The sequence below is a fragment of the Cydia strobilella genome, chromosome 9, assembly GCF_947568885.1.
Source record: "Cydia strobilella chromosome 9, ilCydStro3.1, whole genome shotgun sequence".
NCBI classification, from domain to species: Eukaryota; Metazoa; Arthropoda; class Insecta; order Lepidoptera; family Tortricidae; genus Cydia; species Cydia strobilella.
This window is the reverse complement of record NC_086049.1, coordinates 2,485,408-2,498,093: the sequence shown is the minus strand read 5'-3', so window position 1 is coordinate 2,498,093 and position 12,686 is coordinate 2,485,408. Positions and strand designations below refer to the sequence as shown.

At 38.1% G+C, this 12,686-nt stretch overlaps 1 protein-coding gene across 1 annotated transcript in view; it reads right to left on the bottom strand.

Moving 5' to 3' along the window:
• The window catches only part of LOC134744096 (evolutionarily conserved signaling intermediate in Toll pathway, mitochondrial), a 502,842-nt gene that overhangs the window by 372,214 nt on the left and 117,942 nt on the right, over positions 1–12,686 (bottom strand). The gene's annotated exons all lie outside the window — the stretch shown is intronic.

Sequence of the window (12,686 nt, the reverse complement as noted above, 5' to 3'; positions counted from 1 at the left end):
CACAGACTTTCAAGTGACAAAATCGAGCCCTCGAAATTCAAAAATCGCCTCCCTGCATGATTACAGCAAAAGTTAGGTACCCCAAAACAAAGATGGGTGGGAGAGTTGTTTATCATAGTTGGGAGATTTTGGAGTATACACTGTTTCTATTTTATTTCAATTTTTTGTAATATTTTGCGATGTGAATAAACAGGTCACACAGCAACTTTTACTATGGGACCCGACATTGTGACAAGAAAATTGGCTGTTGCATACATTTTGGTTGATCAGATGTTGATGGTTTGGAAATAGTACATTATGATACAAGTGTGCTAAGTTGGTCATCACACACGAGGCGATATTGTGCGCGCGAGCTTAAGCGAGCGCGCAATAAGAAAGCCGATGTGTGTAATGCCCAATGCACACGCGTTTCATACGACGTTTTTCAACACACTTGCGAGAAAAAAAGAAACTTTAATATTAATCAAATTTTAATAGTTAAAACAGTTAGTATTGTGTGTTGCATCTGTCATACTGCCGGCCGCCGCCCGCGGCCGGGGCGAGGGGCGAGGGGCGGCCGGCCCGCACGCCGCGCAGGCGGTCGGGCGCGCCGGTGCCCGCCAGTCCGACCAATTAGAGAAAGCTCCTTTTCCATGCATATTATTAGCAATCCGTTACCTTCATAACTCAGTCGGATAATATAATGAAAAAACACGAGTGGAATAATACACTGAAAGAGCACGCGTGTTTAATATCTAGGATTATGAGCCAAAAATCGGTGGAATAAAAACGTCGTTTTGAGCAAGTGTGTTGAAAAACTTTTTACAGTACATATATATATATATATGGTGCTATTTTACCGCACTAGGGCGATAATTAGCACATTACGTAACTATGTCAAAAATAAAGGGCCATATGTGCTGTAAAACGTTGTACGATACATGTGCGAATAGGCAATTCGCAACTCGTGTCGATTTAAAACACTCCCTTCGGACGTGTTTTAATTTATCGCCACTTGTTGCGGATTTCCTATTTTTCGCACTTGTATCTTAATGTACTATTTTTTCCAATTTCGGGGTTGGCTAAGGTTAAAAAAACATTTGTAGTACAAGCCAACTTTCCAGAAATATATTTACGCTCCTCTAAGGTCCTGTAAATATATTTTTGGAATGTTGGCTTGTAAAGGTGTTTGTAAGCTCGACCGTACACCATATGCAACCGATTTGCCTTGCAAAAACAACTAATCAGATTCAAAACAACTTGATAAACAGAATTAATGAAATCAAATCGGATCCCTTTATGCGCATATTTCAGGCGTTTAAAATAAATCGCGACTGCAGCCGTAACACGTCGCGAACACATTGCGTCTACACTACAATGGGAGCAAAAAATGGCTGCCGCGTATTTTAAAAATATAAAGTGTGTTAATTATAAAGTCCGTGTTTCGTTCGTTATTGTTACTGCCCTGATGTTTTATTGCAAAGTGGGATGGAAGTTTAGCGACGTATAAGCGGGCAGATTTGAGGTTTTTAATATTTCATTTACAATTGTCCGAAGTAACTTTAAAAAAATGTCAGGTAACAAAGGCCCTTTGATACAGACTAACATACATACAATAATTGTAATACTAAAAATTAAGTCATTTTGACGAAACAACAGTTTTTTGCTGCGTCAATGTTGTGTTGGATTCGGCTGATACCCACAGAACCGCAGAAAAACCACACCTATCATAACCACACCCTTTGCCAGAAGCCTGCGGGCCTACCGCGAACCACGTTTAACGTGTTGCCTCTCCGTCGCACTTGTTAATTCTTACGTAAGTGTGACAAGCAGGCAACACGTCGAATGTGGTTCGCGGTAGGCCCTCTGCGGTCCCAATGATTTCCAGAAGCGGCCGCGGCACGCGCACCACTAACGAGAAATAATCGACCTTTAAGATAGGGAGTACGCTGTACGCTTATGTTGTTAAAATATTAATTAAGAGTTAATTCTTAGTTTAATAGAGCAAAATGATTACCGTTACGTAAAATAGTAAAATACGTCCATATTCACAGATCACTTACATGTTACATACTAGCTTTATTTTCATCTTAGTGACTTTTTTTTTTCTTATTAGGGTTCCGTACCCAAAGGGTAAAAACGGGACCCTATTACTAAGACTCCGCTGTCCGTCTGTCTTTCTGTACGTCTGTCCGTCTGTCTGTCACCAGGCTGTATCTCATGAACCGTGATAGCTAGACAGTTGAAATTTCGGCTTCGTCACTCCAGCGGTATCTGGGACGCCCGGACGACGTTTTTATTTCATCTTATAAATTTAAGAGCGCTGGTGGCCCAGCGATAAGAGCGTGCGACTTTCGATCCGGAGGTCGTGGGTTCAAATCCCCCTCGTGCCAATGAGTTTTTCTGAATTTATGTACGAAATATCATTTGATATTTACTATTCGCTTTTCGCTGAAGGAAAACATTTTGAGGAAACCGGACATCCCAATAAGGTTTAGTTTACCCTTTGGGTTGGAAGGTCAGATGGCAGTCGCTTTCGTAAAAACTACCTCCCATGAGCAGTGGCAAAAATGCCGGGATAACGAGAGTAAAATGATGATGATAAAATTTAAAAGTAATCTGTGCTGCTGCGTCCATATCACGTATATTTTCCCAGCTAGTACTCTAGACTCGTATTTACACGTCATAAAACGCGGAGCGTAATTTGAAACACTCGGCATTCACCTAGCTTTATTCCCATCCCTTCGCGAGTGTGGTGATGTAGCCGAGGCGAGTGTGTGGCCGCCATCGCCAGTGTAACAGGACCTTTAATAAATAACCTTCCAGCGGTTGAAAAAAGGTCGCGGGCAAGTAGGCTACGCACGGGTCTAAATGTGTCAGTTCAACAACGACCTAGATGTTTTTAGAATTGATTGTCAAATATATTTTTTATAAAATACTAAGCCTGGTTACACACTATACATATTTTTTGCTGCCTAATTGAATGGTGGCTACTTATTCTGATTTGTTCAAGTGATAAACTCACCCTTTGCTCGGCAAGCACGTACAATGTCAACGTTGCCTCTGAAAAGACCCTTTGCCAATGACTCCATGTCGTAGATAACCTCCTGTAGAATTCGCAATGATATTGATAAGTGCAGAAAATTACAGCGACAAATGGAGCAGATTTGAATGCGACGGAGTTTGCAGCGTTCGTGAATAAATGGTGGTGTGGTCATCAGTAAAAAAGCACCATTATATAAATAAATTAATATTTCAGGACCTACAGGAGGAGATCGACCTAGTCCCACAAACTCAATAAGGCATGTGTTGTGTATACACGGGGACTAAAAAAATAAGTGCATTCCCATTTGCCAGGGAGGTTTTGGGATTATACTGAGTAACTTTTACTATGGGACCAACCCCGAAGTAGCTTAAAAATTTTTGGCTGTTTCATACATTTTGGCTGGTCCATTTGTGTCGTTTTCAAGCAAAAGGTACCACATTGTCGCTTACCTAAGGACGCTCCGGGTTCTCCATACAAACGTAGTTCCGTTCTCATTTTAAAACAACTAGCTAGATTGCTCTGAAATTTTGTACTTACAATAGGATAAGGTATATCTATGTCTGTAATTAGTTTATGTAGCTTCAGATACCATAGTTAAAAAAAATACTGCGAATTTAAGTTTTTCATATAAAACTTGTTTTTGCTCCATTTCGTTTGTTTTATAAACTGGAGCTATATAAACTAATTTCAGACTTAGATATACCTCATGTCATTGTATGTGCAAAGCTTCATTACAATCCAACACGTAGTTTTAAAATGAGAGCGGAACTACGTTTGTAATTATATGGGAAGGTGCAATTCGGCCGAGCTTGCCGGGGACTCCTAATGCTCTATCCAGTGAGCAAGTGACCTATGCTCCTAGTTTTGCCCGTTTTGCCCCCTTTGCAAGTTTCCTATTTTTCACAGCCGTCAACAATGATCTTTTGACTGCCAGAACGGTGTTTTCAAGTGCAGTTCGCTAAAAGTGCAGAAAATTAGACTCGCGACAATGGAACAGGTTTGAATGCTACGGAGCTTGCAGTGTAGTGAATGGTGTAATGTTTTGACTGGAGTTTGTTAGACGAGATTAATTGGCGGACCAGTACTTAAAGAGTGCAGAAAAAAAACATTATTTACAATATAACAGGTTAGGACTTCCTTCTAAGATTCACACGAACCATGCCGCTGTCATAGATACAATCGATGTTACGCATTGTGATTCCAATATCATTCTAGATTCTAGGTAATATCGGTTTAATTTGGCCTCATAAATGTGACGTTTTCAACCAAAAGGTACCACATTGTCGCTTGTTGATTGAAGCTATATGGAAATAGCGCCTTAGTGACAAGTGACAATAAGTACCCATTTAGTTGAAAATGACACAAATAGTTTTAGGCTCGATGATGGACAGGCCAGTTTATATCAATCATCATCATCATTCCACGCAGATGAAGTCGCGGGTAAAAAGCTAGTACCTACTCTAAATACTTTTGTAAAGCTTCGACTGCAAATCGCTCCGGAGCACGATACTATACTACCCCGTATGCCATGCGCCTTAGATTGAGCACTATGCACATGTATTTTTATGAGCTATAATTTAATTTTCCGCTCAGACATGTAAGGAAGTAAAATCTTACGTTCCTAATAAATATGCCTTTTTTTAACGATATGGTAATGTTGTTACGCATACCCCCTGTGATCTAGAGGTGTCGGGGGTTATGTGGGACTCCCATCTCCCATTCCTTTCTCTTAGCGAGAAAATGGGGAAAAGTCCTACCCACTAAACCCACATCGGCTTTACCCGCATTGCCGGTAGGAAATTAACTAATGGGGTTATTAACTGTTTTTTTTTGACGTCCTCGCCTTGGCTCGGCCTTCTCTATCTTCCTCATTTTAAACAATTTTTTAAACGCATAATGTTGGAGAAAATATTAGCTACTATAGCTATCATATAAGATTATTTTTCATTGTAATCGAAGTTTTCACCTACAAAATGTATTTTCATCTATAATTACTACTTGAACTAACACTGTAATTAAGCTTGTAGTAAATATAAAACGCACTACAGCCATGACTTGTATATACCAACCCTTTTACGAAGTCTTGCACGCCACCACTACGCACCCTAGCCCTTTATGATGCCCAACAGACTATAAGAACGGCAAATATACACTTAAAGTCACAAATATCTACACATCTTTCAACTTTAAGTCCATAGGACAAAGTAGAAATATGTATACATATTTATGGAAATTGTAACATTTCGGATTAATAACTTAGGTCCTTTTATATCGTTGCAAAAATATAACGGGTCATTGAGTAGCAAATACCACTTGGATTTGATGAAAAATAAATGAATTGGAAAACAAGAAGTTGTTATGGCCGATTAACAAGAGATGAGTGTTTTCTGTGTAGTAGTGTAAGGACAACATTAAAAAGTAAAATTACTAGGACTAAAATATTTAGATTAGTACGGTTTCACTCAATATTATTTTTAGTCGCTTTTGGCGCCCCCCGCCCCCGCCTTATCAGCGCGCGCGCAACAAGCGACGAGGCCGGCGGCGCGGGCAGTGCACGGAGTACAACCGCCGGGGACACTCGTGCCTGAGGAAGGATTCCCGACGAATCCGAAACATGTCGCCAAAAGCGACTAAAAATAATAGTGAGTGAAACTGTACTGATATAATGGATGGAATCTTAAATGAACTAGGCTATATATGGAATTCGGGGCTATGGTATGTAATACTAGACGCATGCGTAATAAAATGGTATACAATTTTATTAACTAGCGCTCCACAAGTCCACATCACAAAACTCTGATACTCCAATTAGGGGTCATCCATTAATTACATCACACGTTTAGGGGGGGGGGGGTCAAGAAAATGTGACATGTTGTGACAAGGGGGAGGGGGGAGTCGCAAACTTTGGGACGTCACATTAACTTATTTAAATTATTTTATTCGCTCAGTTAAATAACAAGTTTTTGGAAAGATAAACGTTTTTAATCGTTTAATTTCTTTAAATCTGTTTTGGGTTATAAAATTACTAATATGTCTTTTGTCAAAAATATTTTGATAAAATATTAATAATACTTAATTCGATTTGCCGATTTCACTGAAAAAATGTGACGTCACAAGTGTGACAAGGAGGGGGGAGGGGTCCAAACACCTCGAAATTCGTGTGACGTAATTAATGGATGAACCCTTATCAGAAATTAATGAGCTACCTATTTGTAAAACTGATCCATAGTTTATTTAATTAGTTACTTGGAACAAGGCCAATGTTTTAACAGTAAATTGAAATTGCCAGTTACGGGACTATACTGAGATAGGTTGAGGTACCACTTCATATTTTATCAGTTATCTGTTTATCGGATCATGAATGTCATAATAAATAGTTATTTGTTATACAAGGGTGCAAAGTTGTATTTTACCCGCGAGTTTAATAGTTTAATTTATTTAATTTAATTGAAACACGAGAAGTAAAATACATTTACACCCGTGTGTAACACAAAACTTTTCCCCTCACTATAGCGAGGAAAGTGCAACATCCACAGGCATTAGATCATCTTCATCACTGGAATCACTCATTTTTTACGATATTATAACACAAAACTCTGGAAGTTGTGTATTTTTACGGAGTCGGTGAGAAAAGTTTTTAGGTAAAAAAATTGTTGACAATGTTGACATTTCTGACGTATGAAATGTCAATGATGCGTTTTGAAATTGCATCGACTCAACTTGTGCGTTCAGAATTATATTTAACATCATTATAAAAAACAAACGTTTCTTATGGAATTTTAAGGTTAGATTTTTTTATTAGATTCTCAAACCATTTATTTAATGATAATTAATATCGAACGAACCATTATCATGAGCGTTTTACGTTTTGTTATCTGTCAAGCTACTTAAACACGCTCCATCCAAGGTCAAATTACTTTCCCCACTAGTGGATAAAACGCGTTTTTCCCCGCTTGTTTTGAAGGTTAAAAGACAACTTTCCGAGCTAGTGAGGGGAAAAGGTAATTTTCAATCGCAGTGAAGCAGAACATCCTGAGAAAATGGACTACACATCAACCCAGAAATAAATAGGAAAAACTGACAGTAGTTTATAGGTACCTTCTATAAACTTCGGAACTTTATTATTTTTGCATGCTGCATGATAGGTCATAAGAATCTAGTCATAGTTATAGGTAATACTTATTATTTCTATGCCTATTCAGGCAGGATGTGCTGATCAAAAATTGTTTTATTACATCTTTATTGTACCGCATTCAAGAAATGAATAAATGATTATGATTATGATTATGATTATTATAAAAATATCTTAATAAATCCAGGTACAACGTATGTAAAAAAACTAAATAAGAAGTCTACTTTATATCGTGAACTTTCACGATCGACGAAAGTTACTTTAAATATGGAAAGCAGAAAGCTATCTGAACATTTTTTTAGTCTTGTAAATATCTATTACTTGATACTTGCTCCCCATTGTAACGTCCATTCTTGGAGTACGGTCACCGAGCAGACCCCGGGCTCCTTTAAGGTGCAACCGAGAAAGAAAGCGCTAACGCTAAAGACAACAACGATCGTATTTAACAATTACATACCTGAACGAATGGTTGGTACCTATTAGAAATAACCAGATAAATGCAAAAATTTGGTGGTGTCCTGGCCTATAACTGGCATAAGCCAGACACCGCTTTTGTCTCCTGCGACTCCTTTGGAATGATGATGAGATAATTATTTCCGCCCTAGGACACAAAGGGCTTGCAGCGCCGGTGTCGTGTCCGGTACCAAAGATAGATATAACTCCGTCATAGATGGATACAATCTAAGGAAAAACGTGCCTCGAAAATCACGAAAATTTTATTCTCGATCAGATAGCGCCACTAGCTTTGGCCTACTCTCGTATAGAGGGTGTTGACGGTTTTGTTTGTTATTTATAACCGCATATCCGTTAAAGAACATGGGTCAAAATCATATAAAAATAATTAATGCAAATAAAAAAATCATTTGTCCATATTTAAATACATTTTAACGTATTTCTATAAATCTTCATTTTTAGTTTTAAAGTATGTCGATAGATGGCAGTGAATTAACAGTCGTTACAAAATTTACTATGACAGTACCGCTCTATCTTATTATATCCTCTTTGCCGGTACGAATGTTGGCCAAAGCTTAGTCAGGTGTACCTTTGAGCATTGGCCAATAAATAGAATAATAGACTTTTTAAAAATCGCTTGTCTCGACCGGGAATCGAACCGACTAAAAATTCCAAAAAATAAACATCCGGTATTTTATCCTTCTAGTCGATACAGTTAATGTTAATGATACCATTTCTCCAATAAACATTAGGTCTTACACTCGTCTGTCGTACAAAATATCCATAAAATGTAATATTTAGTACTCAAGAATATTTTTAGACAAGCGAAATTTAAAAACAAAATAAAAAATCTTTGAACGCAGATTTGTGTCTTTAAAAAAAATTAATAATGTTTCCTTTAAGTAAAATGAGCTAGCTTAAGGTTTTAAGGCACTTTCCCTCCAGGGCCCATATTTTTTTTCCACCCTGTATATCACAGTAGCGGCTCCGGCTCGGCTTGGTTTAGTATGCTCTTTAATTGTTTATGGAAAATCAGAAGCTGGGCGCCATGACTGACTAGTTAACTATAGTAGTTTAAATGATAGTTTTGTTCTTATTTTGATCTGTTATCCTCTATGTTTTACTGACTTCGGTGTTGGGCAGTTTGGGTCACCTCCTCCCACCTGGTTTCCAATAAATTTCCTGCTTCGCGTCGACAAAAAGGGCTTGTACCTTAAATCCTGTAAAAACTATAGTCCATAAATATGGTCCATAAGTTTAAGATATATAACTACGTATGAACCCATGTTCTTTTTTGTTTTATCTAGGGTTTTTCTCCCAATTATCAATTTTTTTTTCTAAGAACCGAGTCATCAAAGAATAATTATACCTAAATGAAGATATTCGAGTTAGTTTGGACCACAGTTGATATATTTAGGACTATAGCACGCTATACATCAAAAATCACTTGCTTTTTTATGTGTGAACGGCACGTCTGCACACATATCATGCGTCATAGTGTGAGTAAGTTGCTTAAAAATAGTACTGAGCGGCCGGCAAACGGCCGTCAATCTGCTGTCGCGGGGCGAGGTAATTCCAGTCGGGACGGGGCGGTGCGTGGCCGTTCTGTATGATAATACTATTACTTATTCTGTGACCACAGTTGGGTGGTTATACCGCACTTTTACTAAATGCCTAATTCACCGTTATCGGGTTTTGCAGCAACACGCCCGTACGGATGCTACCTACTAATTAAATTCCCTCATGTACGTCCCATCGTGCCCACCTTTAGCTGACAATTATTAAACCCTATTTCAAAGACAATAAAGTCCATCTGTGATCAATTAGGAGCATTGCTGTTTGTACCGCTGTCCACGCTGTAATTTGACATAACATAAACCCTATTACCATGACATAAAGGTTTACCGATGGTCAATTAAAAGTTTCGATTTCGTTTCCCGACGCGTAGTCAGTCCAATTTTGTAACCGATTTCCGATTCACTTTGACGATTCCGTAGTCGGCAATCTGGTGCGGTAAATTAGGTGCTTATACTCGTATCCGTTCATTCAATAGTACCTTCTTTGCCTTTCGGGAGCGGTTTTAGAAAAAATATCCAAACGGTATTCAAACTCAAACCTTAACTCATAGACAATAATACCTACCGTAAAACCACTTTTACGAAACTTACTGTGACGAAATAGCAGGAAAAGGTTGACAAAAGCCGAATGGAAAAACCCATTTTGCTAGCTATCCGTCCCACGCCACATCTAATTAGCGTATCAATGAAAATTGGCCGATTATGATTAATTACTACTACGTCATGGCCTTAGCTATATAACTACTAGGAGTACTAGCACAAATAAGTTCTATAAACTAGTCTACAATGTTCACAGTCGCCATCGTATATATCGAAGCGGCCAAGGTGTTCACAAATATCTGAACACGTCTCTATTGTCAAGGAGTTAGAGCGCGTGTTCAGATGTTTTTGAGCACCTTGGCCGCCCCGATATAATTCTGGTGGCGACTGTACAGTCAGCATCAAAAGTAGTTGATTAAAAAACGCTTCATATGCAACCATTCTGCAGCAGCTTAACAAAACGTGATGTCTTCATACATGTAGGATATTCTGTCTGTCTGTCTTTCTGTCTGTGTGTTCCCTCTTCACGCTTAAACCGCTTAATCGATTTAGATGAAATTTGGCATAGAGATAGGTTGAGTCCCTGAGAAGGACATAGGATAGTTTTTATCCCGAAAATCATCCCTTAAGAAAGTAAAAAGCGGGGTGGAATTGAGATAATTAATGAAGTGTCTGCTAATTTGTGTGCATAATATGCTCAATTTGAATAATTGCTATAAGATTTTCTCCAGGCGCTATTCTTACTCTAGCTGGGGTTACTAAGTCCACGCAGACGAAGTCGCGGGCAAAAGCTAGTATTATAAATGCGAAAGTCTGTCTGTGTGTTCCCTCTTCGCGCTTAAACCGCTTAATCGATTTAGATGAAATTTGGCATAGAGATAGGTTGAGACCCTGAGAAGGACATAGGATAGTTTTTATCCCGAAAATCATCCCTTAAGAAAGTAAAAAGCGGGGTGGAAATGAGATAATTAATGAAGTGTCTACTAATTTGTGTGCATAATATGCTCAAATTGACTAATTGCTATAAGATTTTCTCCAGGCGCTATTCTTACTCTAGCTGGGGTTACTAAGTCCACGCAGACGAAGTCGCGGGCAAAAGCTAGTATTATAAATGCGAAAGTCTGTCTGTGTGTTCCCTCTTCACGCTTAAACCGCTGAATCGATTTAGATGAAACTTGGCATAGAGATAGGTTGAGTCCCTGAGAAGGACATAGGATAGTTATATCCCGAAAATCATCCCTTAAGAAAGTAAAAAGCGGGGTGGAATTGAGATAATTAATGAAGTGCCTGCTAATTTGTGTGTATAATATGCTTAAATTGAATGATTGCTATGAGAATTTTTCCAGGCGCTATACTTTAGCTGCTGTTACTCCACGCAGTAAGTCCACGCAGACGAAGTCGCGGGCAAAAGCTAGTAATAGGATAATTAATACTGTAAAAGATACTTTTGAACGTGTCTAGAAATTGTTCTATATGTATTTGGAAAAGTTATGTTATGTCAGATACTTATAGCGCGTTGTTTCATCCGTTGTACCTACTGATCTACCTACACATTTGACATTAGTGATATAGCCCGGGCTTTTAGCTTTAAAATTCGCTCCTTGAAAATCATAGTTATTTATTTTATGCCATTATGCAAAATCGTTTGTTCCTCAAAATTCAACCTTTGAAATATCAAATAACGTCGCTATATGAACGGTCTTTATTTTGTGCAGTACCACTATGGTTCTCAATAAATGAAATATAGACATATTTACACATAGTAATTTCTGCCAATAAAACCATTAAAATAAAATAGTACATTTCGATGCTAGTGCGGAAAGGATGTCATTACTTCACGAGCACCGAGATATCTTGCCACGAGCCGTAGGCGAGTGGCAAGACTCGGGACGAGTGAAGAATGACGTATCCGCACGTGTATCGAACGACGTTTTTTAATACAGTTGCGAAAAAATAATAAAAACAACAACTAAGGAATAAAAACTTTGGAAACTTAAAATGCCTCTTAGTAGGTAGTAAAAGTAAGAAAAACGCCTCTTATTTGAGAGGCGTTTCGGCAGCTATTCCGTTCCATTCAGACAACTTATTAAGAATGGTTTTTCAATATTCAATATAAAAAAATAAACGTGATGAGGTAAGTAATTAAATTATAAAATATGTATTTTTTCGTATTCTTACATTAGCAGTAGGTTTTTTGTTGATTACGACGTTTAAAGGAAACTAATATTAACACTCATCAATAAGTAGTCATGAATTGGAACAAGTATAAATTTAAAAAAAATGGAAAAGTAAAAAGCACCAGTTCGCGAAAACCAACTTTCCGCACGCTAAACAGCTACGTAAAGTAGCACTTTTTGAGCAACTGTATTAAAAAGATTATTACTTACAGTTTAAATCGCCCTCCTGGTCGTCACACACTCAAGCACGCACGCACGCACGCATGCACGCAAGCACGCACTCATGCCCAATAGTTGCGACTGCAGCAGCGTTGTTGTTCAGCACTGCCACCGACTGCTTTGCTGCAGTAAATGCTGACATTTCCTGTAGGACGGTAAAAAATTAAGGAAGGATTGTATCCTCCTAAAAATCAAAAACATTTATTGTTTGCAAATCATGCAATATTCATTTCTGTTTTTGTCGACTTAATTTTATTTCAAAATGATGTGTTCAATACGAGTAATCACACTGGAAAAGAAAAATAATAATTGAATTGCTCTTAATAATGTGTCTCCCAAACCTTTTGAAGTTATGATTTCTTTCCGTTCCAGAGGAAATTTGACGAACGTACAAGAGACGGGTTTTATAATTAATTGCATTTTTCCCTTTGAGTACAAAAGCAAGATGAAGTAGTGATTTTAAATAAAATTATCCTTACTAATTTGAGACAAAGGAGTGTATTAAAGGTACAGTATGTATAAGTTACTCTATGGTTTACTACAGGGGCTAGTGCTGCACTCTA